The 17,791-nt window shown below is 37.7% G+C and overlaps 1 protein-coding gene across 5 annotated transcripts in view; it reads right to left on the bottom strand.

Annotated features, from left to right (window-relative positions):
* IMMP2L (inner mitochondrial membrane peptidase subunit 2) overlaps nt 1–17,791 on the bottom strand; it is a 961,484-nt gene that overhangs the window by 667,574 nt on the left and 276,119 nt on the right. Inside the window, exon 5 of one of the 5 annotated variants that reach the window (XM_024991061.2) lies at nt 1–17,791. This exon is cut by the window's left edge and continues 20,429 nt beyond it; it is cut by the window's right edge and continues 39,927 nt beyond it. The exons of the other annotated variants lie outside the window; for them this stretch is intronic. The gene's annotated coding sequence lies outside the window, so the exon portion shown is untranslated. 5 annotated transcript variants of the gene reach the window in all.

Raw genomic sequence — 17,791 nt, 5'->3', positions numbered from 1 at the left:
AAAGCAGGCAGCAAGAGGCAGTCTTTATTTATTTTTATATTCAAGGATGCAAAAGTCAAAAAGAAAGAACTTTTCAAAGATTCGCATGAAAGCTCCACTACAATTGCTCACTGCAGTGGTCAGGCTAAGGAACTCAAGACGTGATGAAGAGAAGAGGAAGGCTGCAGCTTACAGAAAAGAAACTGTAAGGGAAATTCAAGATCCTTGAAAGTGGAAAGGTTTGGGGAGGTACAAGTGGGAAAGTGGAAGCGATGATGATGACTTAAGGCGAGCCAGAGGGAAGAGGAAATAAAGGTCAGTGAAGCTGAAAATGCCACAGACAAGAAAAGTAGCAAAAAGTAGCCTTGAGAGAAAGTAAAAAGAGAAAGGAGCTGCCATTGAGGAAAGAGGGGGAAAGCCCAGAAACAGAACAAACATCAGGAATGAGACTGGGGAAAATAAGAATGGATAAAGAAATATACACAAAGAAGTGTTATCATAAAAGAAACCGTTAATTCATTTTGCATAACAATGTTCTGGAAATCATAATGGGCGGGGGGAAAATGTGGCATACTTCTCTTCTATTTTCACGAGATAAGTGGGAGTAGGAGAGTCATCCACTGAAGGGTTTGGAGAGAAGTCAAGGGCAAATGTCAGAAGGTGTAAGGAAGCTCAGAAGAGCTTTGTATGCAGAGACAATAGGCATACTAATAGAATTGGCCATATTCCAGCAAAGACTACTAAAGAGGCATTTTGAAAAAAGAATAATACTGTGCATTTATTCTAAAACTAGAATTCAAGTTAAGTTAGCTTCAGGAAGATGATGCAATCTAAATCAATGCTCTTCAGATTTTAACATTCATAGAAATCACCAGGGGATCTTGTTAAAATGTAAATTCCTATTCAGTTGGTCAGGGATTGGACTGGAATGTCCAGATGGAAATACAGCACAAGCTCCCAGATGACACTGATGTGATGGTATGCAGACCACTAAGAGTAACAAGAACCTAGATTTCAGTACCTTTGAAATCTGTGTGATGTGTATGCGTGTGCACTAGAGGAACTTTTCTCAAACTCTCCTGTGCATGGAAACCACTTTGGAATTTTGTTAAAATGCAGATTATGGTTAAGTAGGTCTAAAGAGGGAACAAATATTGCACATTTCTGAATATCTTAGGTATACAGATGCTCCTGGTTCACTGAATACACTTTGAGCAGCAAGGAATTAGAAAGCACACAAACCACAGTTCAGCTTAACATAATTCCTACTGGCCAGGCTTACTTCCTATCAACCAAAATTAACTGGATAAAGCAATATAGATTCAGAGTTTTCTTGACACTTTTCAAAAAATCAAAATGTTTGCAAGAAAATACTGTAATCACAATAATAAAATAATTTGCTTCGTTATACAGTGTATAGGGAAGACATCATAAAATAATCCCATCATAGGGCTCTGAGTCATTGCCTACCTTGTGAAAATATCAGGAGAGTACTCGATATCTAACTATCAGGGAGAATTAAACCAAAGAACTATTTATGGAAACCAGATGTAGGAATTAAAGAATTTGCAAACAGTCTTGCTTTCTAGCTTGCTGTAAATTCCCACAGCTTTACTAAGAATTTCTTCTGATCTGCAAAATAACTGAAGGCAAAAGACAGAACCAGATATGAAATGAATTTGCACCCAGCTTACAGTGAACAAATACATAAGAAAAATACAAAAATAATTATAAAACATTTTTCCTGTTAGTATGTGATTCTCACCCAGATACCTCAGTTCAGTTGAGTCGCTCAGTCGTGTCTGACTCTTTGCAACCCCATGAATCGCAGCACGCCAGGTCTCCCTGTCCATCACCATCTCCCGGAGTTCACTCACACTCACATCCATCAAGTCAATGATACCATCCAGCCATCTCATCCTCCCTCGTCCCCTTCTCCTCCTGCCCCCAATCCCTCCCAGCATCAGAGTCTTTTCCAATGAGTCAACTCTTCGCATGAGGTGCTCAAAGTACTGGAGTTTCATCCTTAGCATCATTCCTTCCAAAGAAATCCCAGGGCTGATCTCCTTTAGAATGGACTGGTTGGATCTCCTTGCAGTCCAAGGGACTCTCAAGAGTCTTCTCCAACACCACAGTTCAAAAGCATCAATTTTTCAGCTCTCAGCTTTCTTCACAATCCAACTCTTGCATCCATACATGACTACTGGAAAAACCAAAGCCTTGACTAGACGGACCTTTGTTGGCAAAGTAATATCTCTGCTTTGCAATATGCTATCTAGGTTGGTCATAACTTTTCTTCCAAGGAGTAAGTGTCTTTTAATTTCATGGCTGCAGTCACCATCCGCAGTGATTTTGGAGCCCAAAAAAATAAAGTCTGACACTGTTTCCACTGTTTCCCCATCTATTTCCCATGAAGTCATGGGACCAGATGCCATGATCTTTGTTTTCTGAATGCTGAGCTTTAGGCCAACTTTTTCACTCTACTCTTTCACTTTCATCAAGAGGCTCTTTAGTTCCTCTTCACTTTCTGCCATAAGGGTGGTGTCATCTGCATATCTGAGGTTATTGATATTTCTCCCCGCAATCTTGATTCCAGCTTGTGCTTCTTCCAGTCCAGCGTTTCTCATGATGTACTCTGCATGGAAGTTAAATAAGCAGGGTGACAATATACAGCCTCAACGTTCTCCTTTTCCTATTTGGAACCAGTCTGTTGTTCCATGTCCAGTTCTAACTGTTGCTGCCTGACCTACATACAGATTTCTCAAGAGGCAGGTCAGGTGGTATGGTATTCTCATCTCTTTCAGAATTTTCCACAGTTTATTGTGATCCAGACAAAGGCTTTGGCATAGTCAATAAAGCAGAAATAGATGTTTTTCTGGAACTCTCTTGCTTTTTCAATGATCCAGTGGATGTTGGCAATTTGATCTCTGGTTCCTCTGCCTTTTCTAAAACTAGCTTGAACATCAGGAAGTTCACGGTTCACGTATTGCTGAAGCCTGTCTTGGAGAATTTTGAGCATCACTTTACTAGTGTGTAAGATGAGTGCAACTGTGCAGTAGTTTGAGCATTCTTTGGCATTGCCTTTCTTTGGGATTGGAATGAAAACTGACCTTTTCCAGTCCTGTGGCCACTGCTGAGTTTTCCAAATGTGCTGGCATATTGAGTGCAGCACTTTCACAGCATCATCTTTCACGATGTGAAATAGCTCAACTAGAATTCCATCACCTCCTCTAGCTTTGTTCGTAGTGATGCTTTCTAAGGCCCACTTGACTTCACACTCCAGGATGTCTGGCTCTAGGTGAGTGATCATACCATCGTGATTATCTTGGTCGTGAAGATCTTTTTTGTACAGTTCTTCTGTGTATTCTTGCCACCTGTTCTTAATATCTTCTGCTTCTGTTAGCTCCATACCATTTCTGTCCTTTATCGAGCCCATCTTTGCATGAAATGTTCTCTTGGTATCTCTAGTTTTCTTGAAGAGATCTCTAGCCTTTCCCATTCTGTTGTTTTCCTCTATTTCTTTTCATTGATTGCTGAGGAAGGCTTTCTTATCTCTTCTTGCTATTCTTTGGAACTCTGCATTCAGATGTTTATATCTTTCCTTTTCTCGTTTTTGTTTCGCTTCTCTTCTTTTCACAGCTATTTGCAAAGCCTCCCCAGACAGCCATTTTGCTTTTTTGCATTTCTTTTCCATGGGGATGGTCTTGATCCCTGTCTCCTGTACAATGTCACGAACTTCAGTCCATAGTTCATCAGCCACTCTATCTATCAGATCTAGTCCCTTAAATCTATTTCTCACTTCCACTGTATAATCATAAGGGATTTGATTTAGGTCATACCTGTATGGTCTAGTGGTTTTCCCTACTTTTTTCAATTTAAGTCTGAATTTGGTAATAAGGAGTTCATGATCTGAGCCACAGTCAGCTCCCAGTCTTGTTTTTGCTGACTGTATAGAGCTTCTCCATTTTTGGCTGCAAAGAATATAATCAATCTGATTTCAGTTTTGACCATCTGGTGATGTCCATGTGTAGAGTCTTCTCCTGTGTTGTTGGAACATATACATAAACCATGGAAGAAAAATACTAACTTCCTGATCGGAAACAGTCAGACACAACTGAGTACCTTTCACTTTCCATAAGGAAACATGACATCTGACCAACCTACTTGAATATCCCAAGGGGGTGTCCATAGACAGAGAAACATCAGATCAAGTTTTACACTAAAAAGATTTTAAAATAAGGTTAACATGAGATTAGAAGTATTGGGGAGCGTACAAACAGGTCAGGGCTTTGCCTAACGTTACTGAGGGTAACCGTATATAGCTGCTGTCTTCCAAAATCAATATGATTAAACAGCCTTGTAGTTGTTTTTTTTTTTAACCCAAGAAATTTCAAAAAATAATACAATAATTCATTTAACAGTATTTACCTAATGCTCTATTAATCACCACTATTTTAAGGATAAGAAGAAAAAAAGGTTGTAATGAATGGAAACTTTTCTGATAAAAGTAATATTAAACTAGTGCTCCTCAGAGATGTTTTCTAATACAGTGATTGCTTAACATGTTTTTAAAGAAGTGCAGAGGGAAATTTCTAGCTCGGCCAAGACAATAAGCTCTATGAGGCAATGAAAGTTCAAGAGATTTTTCATACACTATAAGATTACGGCTAGGCAGGCAAATGCAGGGAAATTCAGTCTACCAAGCATTAAAGAAAGTCAAGTAAAATGCAGCCCTGGCCTTCTATGAGCTCAAGTCTAACAAAGTAGAAATGTAAATTATTATCTGCAATCTGAGAACTGGAGGAGTTGTGTGTCTACAGTGATAAGCTGCAGGGATGAAGTGACTATGTTGAGGGGTCAGGAGAGGGGGTTCACAGGTGAACAAGCATCATGACTGATGGAAAGGAATTGGCATAGACAGCATGAGGCAACAAGCGCCTTCCAGGGAGAGGCAGAAGCTAACATTATGACATGTTATGAGGAGCAAATGAAGGGAAACATGCTGGAAAGGCCATCAGGACAGAGACCACCAATGGCCTTTAATACTTGACCTACAGAACAATCCCCAAATCACAGGATCTTCTAAATAAGATGCATTGTGAGAAAAGTAAAAATACAAACAAAATTACAAAAGCAGCAGAAATCATCACATACAAAACCACGGTTTAAGAAATGTTTTCTTGAGAAAGATCTAATTAACTTGAGAAGGTACAGAGAAAGCTTTTCAAATGATCAGAAAATGAAAGGAAAAGGTTAATGTATCCAGACAAACCACAAAGATTAAGGGTCTAAAGTCTGGAACTAGAGTAGACTGAAGTCTACAAAAATCATAATACCAGTAAGAATCAGTAAATTCTCCACATCTCAGAACACTAGCTTAAAGGAGAATCCTTGAAGCTTGAGGCGAAAAGAACATAATTTTGGATCATAGAAGAATTACATAAATTTCTCATACAAATTCAATTTTCAGTGCTAAGAATGGACTTGCCCAAGGTAGTCTCCCCCGGTAAAATGCCAGTCATCCTTCCAGACCACTTAATGTCATCCCTAGACTAACACCATCCGAATTCATTTTTTCCTCTCCAAGATGCCTATAGCATGTGACAACTCTTAACACAATCTTCATTTTCTCTCTCTAAAATGTAAATAAATTTCCTAAGAGTAGGGGCCATATTTTACTCATACTGGTATACTCAACAGCATTTAGCTTCAATAAATTCATATTTATTTAATGCAAAATATGCATGGAGAGCCCTTAATGCAAAGAACTGTTCTTAATACTGCATAATCAAGAAATGTTTACCCAGAAAGATGTCACATTTGGTAAGCAGATCAGGTAAGGAAGTGTGTGTGTGTGCTAAGTTGCTTCAGTCTTGTCAGACTCTTTACGACCCTATGGACTATAGTCCTCCAGGCTCCTCTATCCACGGGATTCTCCAGGCAAGAATACTAGAGTAGGTTTCCATGCCCTTCTCAAGGGGATCTTCCCGACCCAGGGATTGAACACAGGTCCCTTATGTCTCCTGTATTGCAGGAGGGTTCTTCACCCCTAATACCACATGGGAAGCCCTAGGTAAGGGAGTAGGTCACTACAAAACAAAATCAAGGAACAAAGTACTATCAAAGCACACGTATGTGTAATTTTTTTTCATTCATTCCCAATCTCACTTCAAAAGCATTTTTTACTACTTACAGAAATATACTATAACACCAAAAAGACGGGTTACTGGGATAAGGGCAAAGTAATACTAATTTTTTAAAAAGATAAAGTCAGTGTATGCATGTATGCTAGGTCACCTCAGTTGTGTCTGACTCTTTGCAACTCTATAGACTGTAGCCCGCCAGGCTTCTCTGTCCATGGGATTCTCCAGGCAAGAGTACGGGAGTGGGTTGCCATGCCCACCTCCAGGGGATCTTCCCAATGCAGGAATTGAACCCGAGTCTCTTATGTCTCCTGTATTGGCAGGTGGTTTCTTTACCACTAGTGCTACCTGAGAAAGTCAGTGTAGTTCACAAAAAGTTTAACAGAAGCTTAGTTAGAGGAGGGCAACAATATCATTAGTTAGAGGAGTCTCAGCAACAGTTGCTGAAGGGAAGTTCAGTCTCTCCTAACACTGAGAATTTCGAGAACTTTCTTCATGAGTGTTCATAAAGCAAATGTTGTGCGTTGAATGGACCTTCTCCTTACCCACTGCACTGTGATGAATCCAATAATGACTTTCCTGAGGATGCTTATTAATAATGACTCTCAATCTGGCCAATGACAAAGCATCACAGTACAACTCAGTATAAGCAATTTTCTAGGGAGGCAAAAGGTAGCTCTCCAGTGGCCTGGCTTCAATTAAGGAAAAGATCTAATTTCTAAAAGAATGGATAAATTACATATTCCTCAGTAATATTCCACAAATACTATTTATCAGGACTGAGTTCTGATAAGAACAAAGAAGCACAGAGCTTGAAATTGTCTCCAAAAAGAAATGGGAATCAATTAAGGGCATATTGAACTTGCTCATCAGCTAACAGGCAGGATTGCATCATCTCATGAGAACCTAACAGCTGCCTGTGGATATTATCCCAATGATAAACAGAGGAAGACTATTTTTCTCAGAAAACAGTCACCAGTCATACTCATCAACAGGGGTGTGAGGTTCCAGAAACTTAGAACCTGGCCCCAATGCTTTAGGACAACCAGTTTCCAAAGGAGGCACTCCCAATCACTTTCAAAGACTTGTTAAGATACCATCTATAAAAATAATTCATGTTGAGGAATGCTTCAAGTTATCTTTCAAGATAAACTGGCCGCAATATGTACTCTCGGGAGATGCGTGATAGAACACGCTCTACAGGATGGTCCGCTACAAACCAATAAAACATTAAGGGGCATCTGCATCCATATTAGAGAAAGTGCTATGACACCATTCTTAAACTTGACAGTAATTAGATGTTAGAAACAATTTTGCTTAAAGACTACCACCTCTTGAAACTCCCTCCCACCCCACCCCCAACCCTCTAAGTCATCACAGAGTACCAAGCTGAGTTCCCTGCGCTATACACATGGCTGATTCACTGCGTTATTCAGCACAAACTAACATCACTGTAAAACAATTATACCCCAATAAAATATTTTTTAAGTTAAAAAATATAAAGACCACTACCATCAAGCACCTGAATTCTTGTTTGTGGTAATTTACAATGCCAGCATAAGAAAGAACCTGACTTCTTTAGTTTCCAGGTGGGAAGTAAACTGAGAAGGGGCATATAGCCTACTTACGCAGAACTGTATTAAGATATAAAATGCAATTCCTAACATATTCCAGTTTTAACTGCTCCAAAGTATCTACTAAGCTGTCAGGAGAACATCTACAAATCCTGGTTTTGACTGTGGTACTAAGCACAGTAACTTTCTGTACAGGCACCATGACTGGGTGGAAGAGAGAAGGACACTCAAATCACAGACATAAATGTAACTTAAGAGTCTTCTGTTCCCCAAAATCAAGCCTCCCCCACCAAAACAATTTTAATAGACAAAAGCTGCACTGTTAAGAAGATATTTCCCTCAAGGCATTGAACATGAAAACTGCAAAGGCTGCTTGCTTCAAAGTTGAAATGAATTTAAAAGCTGCCATTTTTCACATTTGAGTCCAGAGTTAGGAGGAAAAAGGATCATTCTTTTAAAAAGCATATAGACTGTGTGCCCAATCACACCAAAAACGTAGAGCTGACCAGGGTGAGGTAAAGGAGCCTGCCCTTTGAAACGGTCCTCAAGCAGTTTCACAGACCAGGCAAATTCCCTGGGTCACCTCCTATAAGAGATAGTTAGGAGAAAGCAAGAAGGCTTGGCATCTAACAAGTCTGTAACATTTGACTGTCATCTGTGAAGCTGAGAAACATAAACTAACCAAATTTCAACAAAACAGAATCTAGGTTTTCATAAGCACGAAATCAAATTCATTCCATAGATAAACATACTGAAAACTGCCCATTTTACATTTCCAAGAGTCACTTGAAGTTTTACCTGTCATTTATTTTGGATTTTTTTTCCTATTGTTTTCCTCATTACTGTTGTTTCTGACACAGTGAGATATCTACATTAAACAAAGAGTGATGGGCGTTTCAAAGGCGACATCACTTCCCATGTAAGCAGGAGTAAAGATGTGTCATTGTGGGGGGCACTACATTTTGTCAAAAGAAAGACAGTATTCTGAAACAGGCAATTTCTGTTTACCTGGACTTAGGCGATTTGTTTAAAGGTAGGGAAAAGCCTGGAAAGACAAGTTTCTGACTAATTCTAAATAGCCTTGAATGTTGTGGGGTGGTTTGGGCAGTGATGATGGGTTTGAACTGAACCTGGACATGAAATTACAACATGTTATTCTTTCAGAGATTTTGAAATATCCCTTTGAAGGGATATACAAACCAGAAGACCAATTCTGGGAATTTTAAGAAAAACAGCTAACTATTTCAGAGCTTGAGAATGAAATAGAAAAAATATCCATCTCTTTTATCCTTGAGTGCTAAGACTCTGAATTTAAGTGTTCCGTACCCACAGAAGAATCCTGAGGTTGACACAGCTATAGGTTTTAGCTCATTTTAAAGGCCATTTGGATGGGAATTATATTAAAGAACATAAGAACTATTAGCACAGTTAGTTGTAGTAGTAGTATTCGCTCAGTCATCTCCGACTCTTTGTAACCCCATGGACTGTAGCCTGCCAGGCTCCTCTGGCAGGGGATTAGCACAGTTAAATATCTCCTAACATCCAACACCTCAAAAGTAAAGTTTTGAGTTGAATCACATCCTATTTAAATATATCCACTGAAAAGTATTAATTTAAACCAGTGATTATCGCCAAGTTCTAACCTATACCTTATCTCTTAATACCATCCCTTCCCCAACTTACCACTACACAAAAAAGCCAAGGATATACTTCAATTACTTCCCATGCTTATAGCAGTAATTCCACATCATTCTTATTTTTGTCTTAAAAGGCTTTGCTTGTAAGATAAAGGTTATGCTATTGAACATCAGTGATCATGTGGGCTTTCTGAGTATGGCTGTTGAATCCTTTCACACTCCATTGCCAGATGACCTTTGCAAAAATCACAATTGCAAAACACAACATAAAATGAGATATAAAGTGAGGGGACATATTTCTCTAAATATACTGACAGAGAAAAAAGAAAAAGACTGCTTTATGACTGCTAAATTTGGGCCATATTCATGGCCATCAGGATGTTTTAAATGTCTTCAGAGGTTATTTTTAAACATAATTAGTGTTTATTAAAACATGATGGACTTCTTTTTTAAAAAACAAGTAAATGACTTAAATCTTTCAGGTTCTGTTTCTATCAGAGGTCAGCAGTTCTACAGAAGTGAGGTGCCTAGCTACTGCTTCCTGTCCTGGCAACCATGGGCAAGAAGGAGGCAGACCCAGAATAGGCAACAGAAACATCCGTGGTGCCTAGGTATGTGAGGTCTTCCTGACAAATCTGTTTCAAATTGAACTTTGGGTCCTATATAATGACATGTGTCACCATTTATCACACTATAGATGTGATTTTTTATCCACCTCTCCAAGGCAGATAGTCTTGACTGGTTTGTATCCCCAATGCCTAGAACAGTACCTAGTACGTAGCAGGATTTCAGTCACTATTCATGGGAGAAAGGAGGAAAGAAAGGAAATCCAAACAGAGATCCTATATTAATATTTACCTGCATTTCATAACTTTATAATGAAAGTTATGATGTCACTTTAATTAGAAACCAACCCTCCACTAAAACCTAGATGAGACTAGACAATAGAGGAAAGAATGTTCCTCCAGTTATAAAGAGGCAATGAAAAGGCACAGATGGTATTCTGCAATCTGTTTTCAGTGAGAAAACAGCATTTCAGTCAGAAATGAGGAGATCCGTGCAGGTGACCAGTGTCACAGCAGCTCATAGCATCTAAACACCTTGTTCTCAAAGATCAGGACCTCCCTGGGCCTTAGCCCCAATCAGAGGGTGCTTAAGCGGGCCTACCAAACTGAACTAAAGCTTAAAATTGTAACATGAAGATGTCTATCATCCAGCCTTGTTTTTGACAGGTGCCCTTATGCTTTTATAGAGCTCATAGAGAAAGTATCTAAAAAAAAAAAAAAAAAGTGTGTTTACCTTTAAACCAAGAAAAAAGGCCAATGCAACATTTTTTCCTCCTTTCAGTCTAAAATCTATTCCCTAAATTTTGGCAGTGTACACACAAAATTACAACTCTTGAAAAAATAAAGTCTTTACTGAAGGAATCTCCACCAGCTTCCAGGATAGTTGAAAAGTTCTCAGAGTTCTCCCTAAATCACTCCTCTGGTGATTTAAGCTCTTTCTTGCTTGTCTCCCTGCAGTGAACAAAGAACAGCTGCTCATCATCACTCATATAATATCCTCTCATGCACGGTGAAAACCAAGAAAACAATCATATATGAAAGTGCCTGTCAAAAGACAATTCTTCTGGGAAATACTCAAGGCCTCTATGTCTATGATTTCACTGAACTTGAAGACTGTAATTAAGTCCCTATGCAGACCTCCCTTCTCTAGGCTAAATAAACCCAGTTTCTGAGACTTACATCATAGATTTCTCAAACCTTCTAATAATTTCTGTTGAATTCCTCTGGATTCTCTCCAAAGTCTATATAATAAAGTCATGACCAGAGCTGCAGGAGAAAAAGAGAACTGCCGGGCAGCCTCTTAATTTTTCATTCTTGTTTTCCTCCCTATGTGAATTCCCCTGCATGCATCTCTGCTTAGCTATCCTCTGTTTACAGTTACTAGTTCTTCCAATTTGCCACGGGTTCTTTTCTTTTTTGAATTGTAAACCTTTTTCTGTTTTTCAGAATCCTAGCCTGGTTTGGTGATACTGACATATAACGTGTCATTGATAAAAGTGAAAAACACAAGGGTAAGGACTGTGATCTGGAAGAATTATTCAGAAATCGCTTCCACAAACTTCTCAGGAGTCTGAACTAATGTGACGAAGACACTAATGAGTTTAAATTTCAAGGCTGTCATTCACTAGTTTTGAGACAGTTCGGCAAATATTGAACTACTCTGAGGATAGAAATGCCTACTTTTCAGGCTATCATGAGAAGTGACTTGAGTTAATAATGGAAAGAATATAGCAGAGGAGAACTTCCCTGGCAGCCCAGTGGTTAAGAATCCATGCTTACCCGTGTACCCCAGTGTTCACTGCAGCACTGTTTACAATAGCCAGGACATGGAAGCAACCTAGATGTCCATCAGCAGACGAATGGCTAAGAAAGCTATGGTACATATACACAATGGAATATTACTCAGCTGTTAAAAAGAATGCATTTGAATCAGTTCTAATGAGGTAGATGAAACTGGAGCCTATTACACAGAGTGAAATAAGTCAGAAAGAAAAATACCAATATAGTATATTAATGCATATATATGGAATTTAGAAAGATGGTAACAATGACCCTATATGCAAGACAGCAAAAGAGACACAGATGTAAAGAACAGACTTTTGGACTCTGTGGGAGAAGGCAAGTGTGGGATGATTTGAGAGAACAGCATTGAAACATGTATATTACCATATGTGAAATAGATTGCCAGTCCAGGTTCGGTGCATGAGACAGGGTGCTCAGGGCTGGTGCACTGGGATGACCCTGAGGGATGGGATGGGGAGGGAGGTTCAGGATGGGGAACACATGTACACATGTACATTCATGTGAATGTTTGGCAAAAACCACCACATTATTGTAAAGTAATTAGCCTCCAATTAAAAAAAATAACTATAATCCATGCTTCCAGTGCAAAGGGCGTAGGCTCAATCCCTGGTCAGGGAACTAAGATCTCACATGTCTCATGGCCAGAAAAAAAAAGAAAAATTATATGATAGAATAAGAAGTACTTTGCCTTAACACTGACATGTATTTTTTACCTTTGTTAAACAACCATCCAAATCCTTGTGAGCTACTTTCACAGCACAATGGCCAAAGTCAAGAGGACTCATTCCTCCTCAGAATGAAACTCAATGTGGAGGATGCAAGGCTAATCAAACTAACAAGTCAAAGGGCTTAACTCTCCATATACACCTCACCATGTCCTGCTTTTCAGGCAGGACAACAGTAATGAGACGTAGAATGCAGACAACAATACATAGGTTAGAAACATAGGGAAATTCAGAAAACAGTAATCTGACACGGCAAAATTAACTGAGGAGCCAAACATCTGAATCAGACTACTTACCTCAGTCATTATTGAGTATTAGCTCAAAGGCTGTGCAGATACAAATTTAACATCTCATTTTATAAATAAAGTCGATTACATTGATTTAGTGATTATCAAAATATTGATGCTTTGACTTTACCAAAATAATTTTTGATTCTAATATTTCAAAAGGGCATCAATGCTTCAACATCAAGAGGCTACATGTTATTTTAAATGCAAAACAAGATGAAAGTGTTTCAATGTTTTTAAAAATATAAGTGAATAGTAAGCAGGATAGGGCAAGAAATATCAAAATAATGCATTTTCAGTAATGACATCCCTTACATTTGGCTTCTTCGTGGGGAACTCAACTCAGCTGAAAAGCCAAAGATTTTTCTCTCTTATAGGTGTCGTATAACAACTTAACTACTGTTTCTCCAGGCATTTCTGGATATGCTTTAAAACTGCTGATTGACAAGAATACAGTTTTATCTCTAATTTTGAAAGGTCTCACAATAATGTGGAAAAAACTTTTAATCAATTATATTCTGTGTAATATAATTTTAGAAGAGGAAAACCATGTTTATGGTATAAGTAATGAGAATAACTAGCACACAGTAAGTTCTTCCATTCACCAGACATGATAGGAAGTGCTTTATAGAAATTATCTTTTTAATCCTCACAATATCCTTACCAGAGATGGATGCAGAAATGGAAGTTTAAAGGAGGTGAGTCAGGATGACATAGCTAAAGCTAATACTGGAGAATATCTGAATCCAGATACAAATCTCAACCCAATACAGTTCTGGTCATGAAATCAAATTAGTAGGTCATGACCAGCATGTCGTTTAATAGGATGTGATAGAACATGCTATCAATAATTACATCTGGAACACAGGCATAAACCTGAACTGTCCCGAGCAACCCAGAAGGCATCATATATGGCTTTAGAAACAAACTAAAATTTGTCTATCAAACATGGTGTGGAAAAATATGTTCAGTGATAGACATTTTTTTAAACAAGGCAGAACAGTTTGAACTCACACATAAAGCTATTTATATAAGCAAATAATATCTATGCTGTGATTTTTCCCTTTTTTCCCAATATTTACATAATTTAAACACAAAACTACCAGAGCAGTAGGAGGAAAAAAAAATATATGCTTCATTCACAGGAAAGAAATATCAAGACCTTGTCAAAGGTACTCAAAGATTTCTCAATATTTTCCAGTTTTGACACCAAAACTGGCAAGGACAGATTCCAACTAAATTGCTGATACTGTGAAATAACACTCACCAGATGCAAGCAACATTTAATGCAAGTGACAGTTTCTATAAATATAATTCGAAACTAATATTAGTACTGAAAGAACTTGGCTGAGAAAACTAAAAAAAGAAATCTTTCACTTTTACATGTAATTTTCTCAGTCAGTATTTCAGGTTAAATGTTAGTCCAGGTATTTCTTACTCCAGCTAAGTGTTGTGTAGCAGTAAATGAACTTTTCCATCAGTGAGAAAACAACTAATATTTTAGCCCATAAAATAATTATGTAAATTTAACTGGTTTATACTGGCATCCTTAAGACTCTAAACATCTGTTCAATACAGGTTTTTCTTATAATACATAAAGTTTCCAGGTGCATATTACAGCTTTTCCCAGCATATTTTTAACATGATGGCTTTCTCCTTTACATAAGAGACTTTTAAGATATGACCCATGTTGAGGTACTGAAGTTATTGCTCACATCACCATCTGCTCATAAATATTTTCACCTTAAACTCTAGAGCCTTCATAACTACATCAAAAATTATTTTCACACAATTTGGCACTTAATTATATATATTAATATCTCATATACCTGAGGTCACCAATTCAAGATCATGAAAAATAAGGACAAAAGGTGAGAACCAAAAAGGAGATGAAAGAGTGGTCAAGTTGGCAAAAAATCTATCACAACACCTATGCACTGAACTAATAATGGTACAGAACCTAAGGCCTTCACTCTCAACCTGTGTAGTCATAATTCGGACACAACCTAGGCCAGGAAAGAGTACTGGTTCACCCTTTCCCTCCACAAAAGATTAGAATAAGTGAATTAGAACATAGTCACAGATTGTCATCAGGAAGCATGCTGAGAAGCACATAATATGAAATCTGAGTTCAGAAACAAGTGAAGGAAAAATCTTGTAGCTATTCACAAGTCAAAATAAAGAAAACAGGGACTCTCCCACCATGCTGATGGGAAGATAAACTTGTGCAACCATTCTGGATATCAATTTGCATACACTTGATATGTGTGCGCGCGTGTGTGTATGTATTTGATTCACATATATATACACCTTACCATTCAGAGATACTTTTATACATAGTCACAAGGAGCCATATAAGACAGTGTGTTGTCAATGTTTTTTTATGCTAGTAAGCCTAAGCAACAAATAATAGGGGATAGAATAATACAAATATGGCACATGAACAAAAATTAACTGCCAAACAGGACTTAGACCTAAATGTAAAACCTACAACTATAAAATTCCCAGGAGAAAACTTTCATGACCTTTGAGTAAGCAAAGATTTGTTAGAAAGGATGTAAAAAAACACTAATAAGAAAAAATGGACAAATCAAAATTTAAAACTTCTACTTCTCAAAAGAAATTTTAAAAATGAAAAAGGTGAGCCACACAATGATAGAAAATATTTGCAACACATGTATCTGACAAAGCACTGGTATCCAGAAATAAAGAATTCTTGTAACTCTAAAACAGATAAGCCAACTTAAAAAACAGCAAAACAAATCTAAAGAGACACTTCACTAAACAAGACATAAGATGACCAATACACATATGAAATGATGCTCAACATTATAATTTATCAGGAAAACAAAAATTACAACCACAGTGAGATGCCAATACACTCCACTAGAATGGCTTAAAATTAAAAACTGGTAAAACTGTACATTTCACCAGAGAGGATATACAGATGGCAAGTTAAGTACATGAAAAAAATGTTCAATACCACTAGCCATTAAGGAAATGTAAATTAAAAACTAAATGATGTAGTATTACTTAATGATTACAATGGCTAAAATAAACAATAATGTCAATAGCAAATGTTGGCAAGGATGTGGAGAAACTGGACAAATCATACCTTCCTGGTGCTGGTAGGACTGTAAAATGGTACAACCACTCTGAAATATAGTCTGGTAGTTTCTTAAAAAAATAACAAAAGCAACAACTTAACATATACTACTGGGCATTTATCCTAGAGAAATGAAAACTTATGTCCACATAAAGCACATACACATTAGTTCATAGCGTTTTTTTTTTGTTTTGTTTTTTTTGCCAAAGCCAAAAAGTGGCAACAATTCAAATGTCTTTCAACAGGTAAATCATTATATCTGTATCACTCAGTAATGAAAACGAAAATAACTATTGATACATACAAGTCAATACCATAGGTAGATATTAAAGGAATTGTGTTGAGTAGAACCAGCTAATCTGATGGGACTGTAAGTATATTATTACATGCTAAGTCACTTCAGTTGTGTCTGACTCTTTGTGACCCTATGGATTATAGCCCACCAGACTCCTCTGTCCATGGGATGCTCCAGGCAAGAATACTGGAGTGGATTGCCATTTCCTACTCCAGGGGATCTTCCCAACCCAGGGATTGAACCCGCTTCTTTTATATCTCCTGCATTGGCAGGCAGATTCCTTTCCACGAGAGCCACCTGAGAAGCCTCTATTATTACATTTACAGTTATATAGTATTCATGAAAATCTATAGGAATGGATAATAGGTTAGTTTTTTTCTGCATGATTTCACAAAGGGAGTGAGAAGAGATGGAGGAAGGGAGGAAAAGAGGATATGTGTGACTCTAACAAACCAGCGTGAAAAATCTTAGCAGTAATGAGATAGTTCTGTACCTTGAGTACAGTGGTAACTACATGAATCTAACCATATAAAAATCCCATAGAAATACACAGAAATTACACAGAAAGTAGTTTATGTAAAGCTGGCATACAAAGGACCTCCTGTGTTATTTTTGCAATTATAACTCTATAACTATTTCAAAATAAAAAGCTGAAAAAGGCGATAATTCCAAGAGTTGTCAAGGATGTAAAGGAAGCTGAATTCTTACTCATTACTAGCAAAAGTGCAAAACGACACAAAACCTTTGTAAAACATTTTAACAATTTTTTATAATGTTAAATATATACCTATCACAAGACCCAGAAAGTTCATTCCTAGGTATTTGCCTAAGAGAAATGAAAACATATATTACTACAAAGAGGTATGCATACAGTTCCGTGCCAGCTTTACTCATTCTTGCCAAAAACTGGAATAAACCTGAATGTCCATCAACAGATGAACAGATACACAAATAATGGTGTATCTATTCAATATAAAACTACACCATGATAAAAAAGTGAACTGCCAACTCAAGCAACAGTAAGAATGAATCTCAAAACATGCTGAATAACAACAAAAGCCAAAAGCAAACTGCATGTATAATAGGACTCCATCTATAAAAATGCAATACAGGAAAAATGCATGTGTTGTGACACAAAGATAAACGTTTTCTTGGGCCATGGGTAGGACTGAGTGGGAAGGGGTGCAGGGTATCTCTGGGGGTGAAGGAAATGTATGTATTGATTGTGGTGTTGGTTACAGGGATATATTCATGTGTTTAAACTCAGTTAACTATGTATTTTAAGTGAACTTATCACACAGTGTATATTACCTCAAAAAACTTGATGTTTAAAATGTAGTATATGCTCATAACAGTACATCAAGTAGCAATTAAAGGTCATGAATTTGAAGTATAAATGGCAACACGGAAAGAACCAAGTGAGGTTTACAGCAGAGCACCTTGTATGCCGAGAGGGGTGGGTCGCTGCAGCGGCTAAAGGTGTGAACTCCAGAGCTGGATGAGCCGAGCTGAAGCCCTGACCCCACACATGTGGGGTATGTACCCGTGGGGTATTACTTAGCCTTTTGTGACAACAGGGATAAAAATATCTAACTTACAGGGTTATTGTAAACATTAAATAAATTCGTGTTTGAAAAAGATTAAAATGGTATCTGAAATATTAAAAGTGCTATGTG

The sequence above is a fragment of the Bos taurus genome, chromosome 4 (genome assembly GCF_002263795.3).
Source record: "Bos taurus isolate L1 Dominette 01449 registration number 42190680 breed Hereford chromosome 4, ARS-UCD2.0, whole genome shotgun sequence".
Taxonomy (NCBI): Eukaryota; Metazoa; Chordata; class Mammalia; order Artiodactyla; family Bovidae; genus Bos; species Bos taurus.
This window is presented reverse-complemented; position numbering and strand designations above follow the sequence as displayed.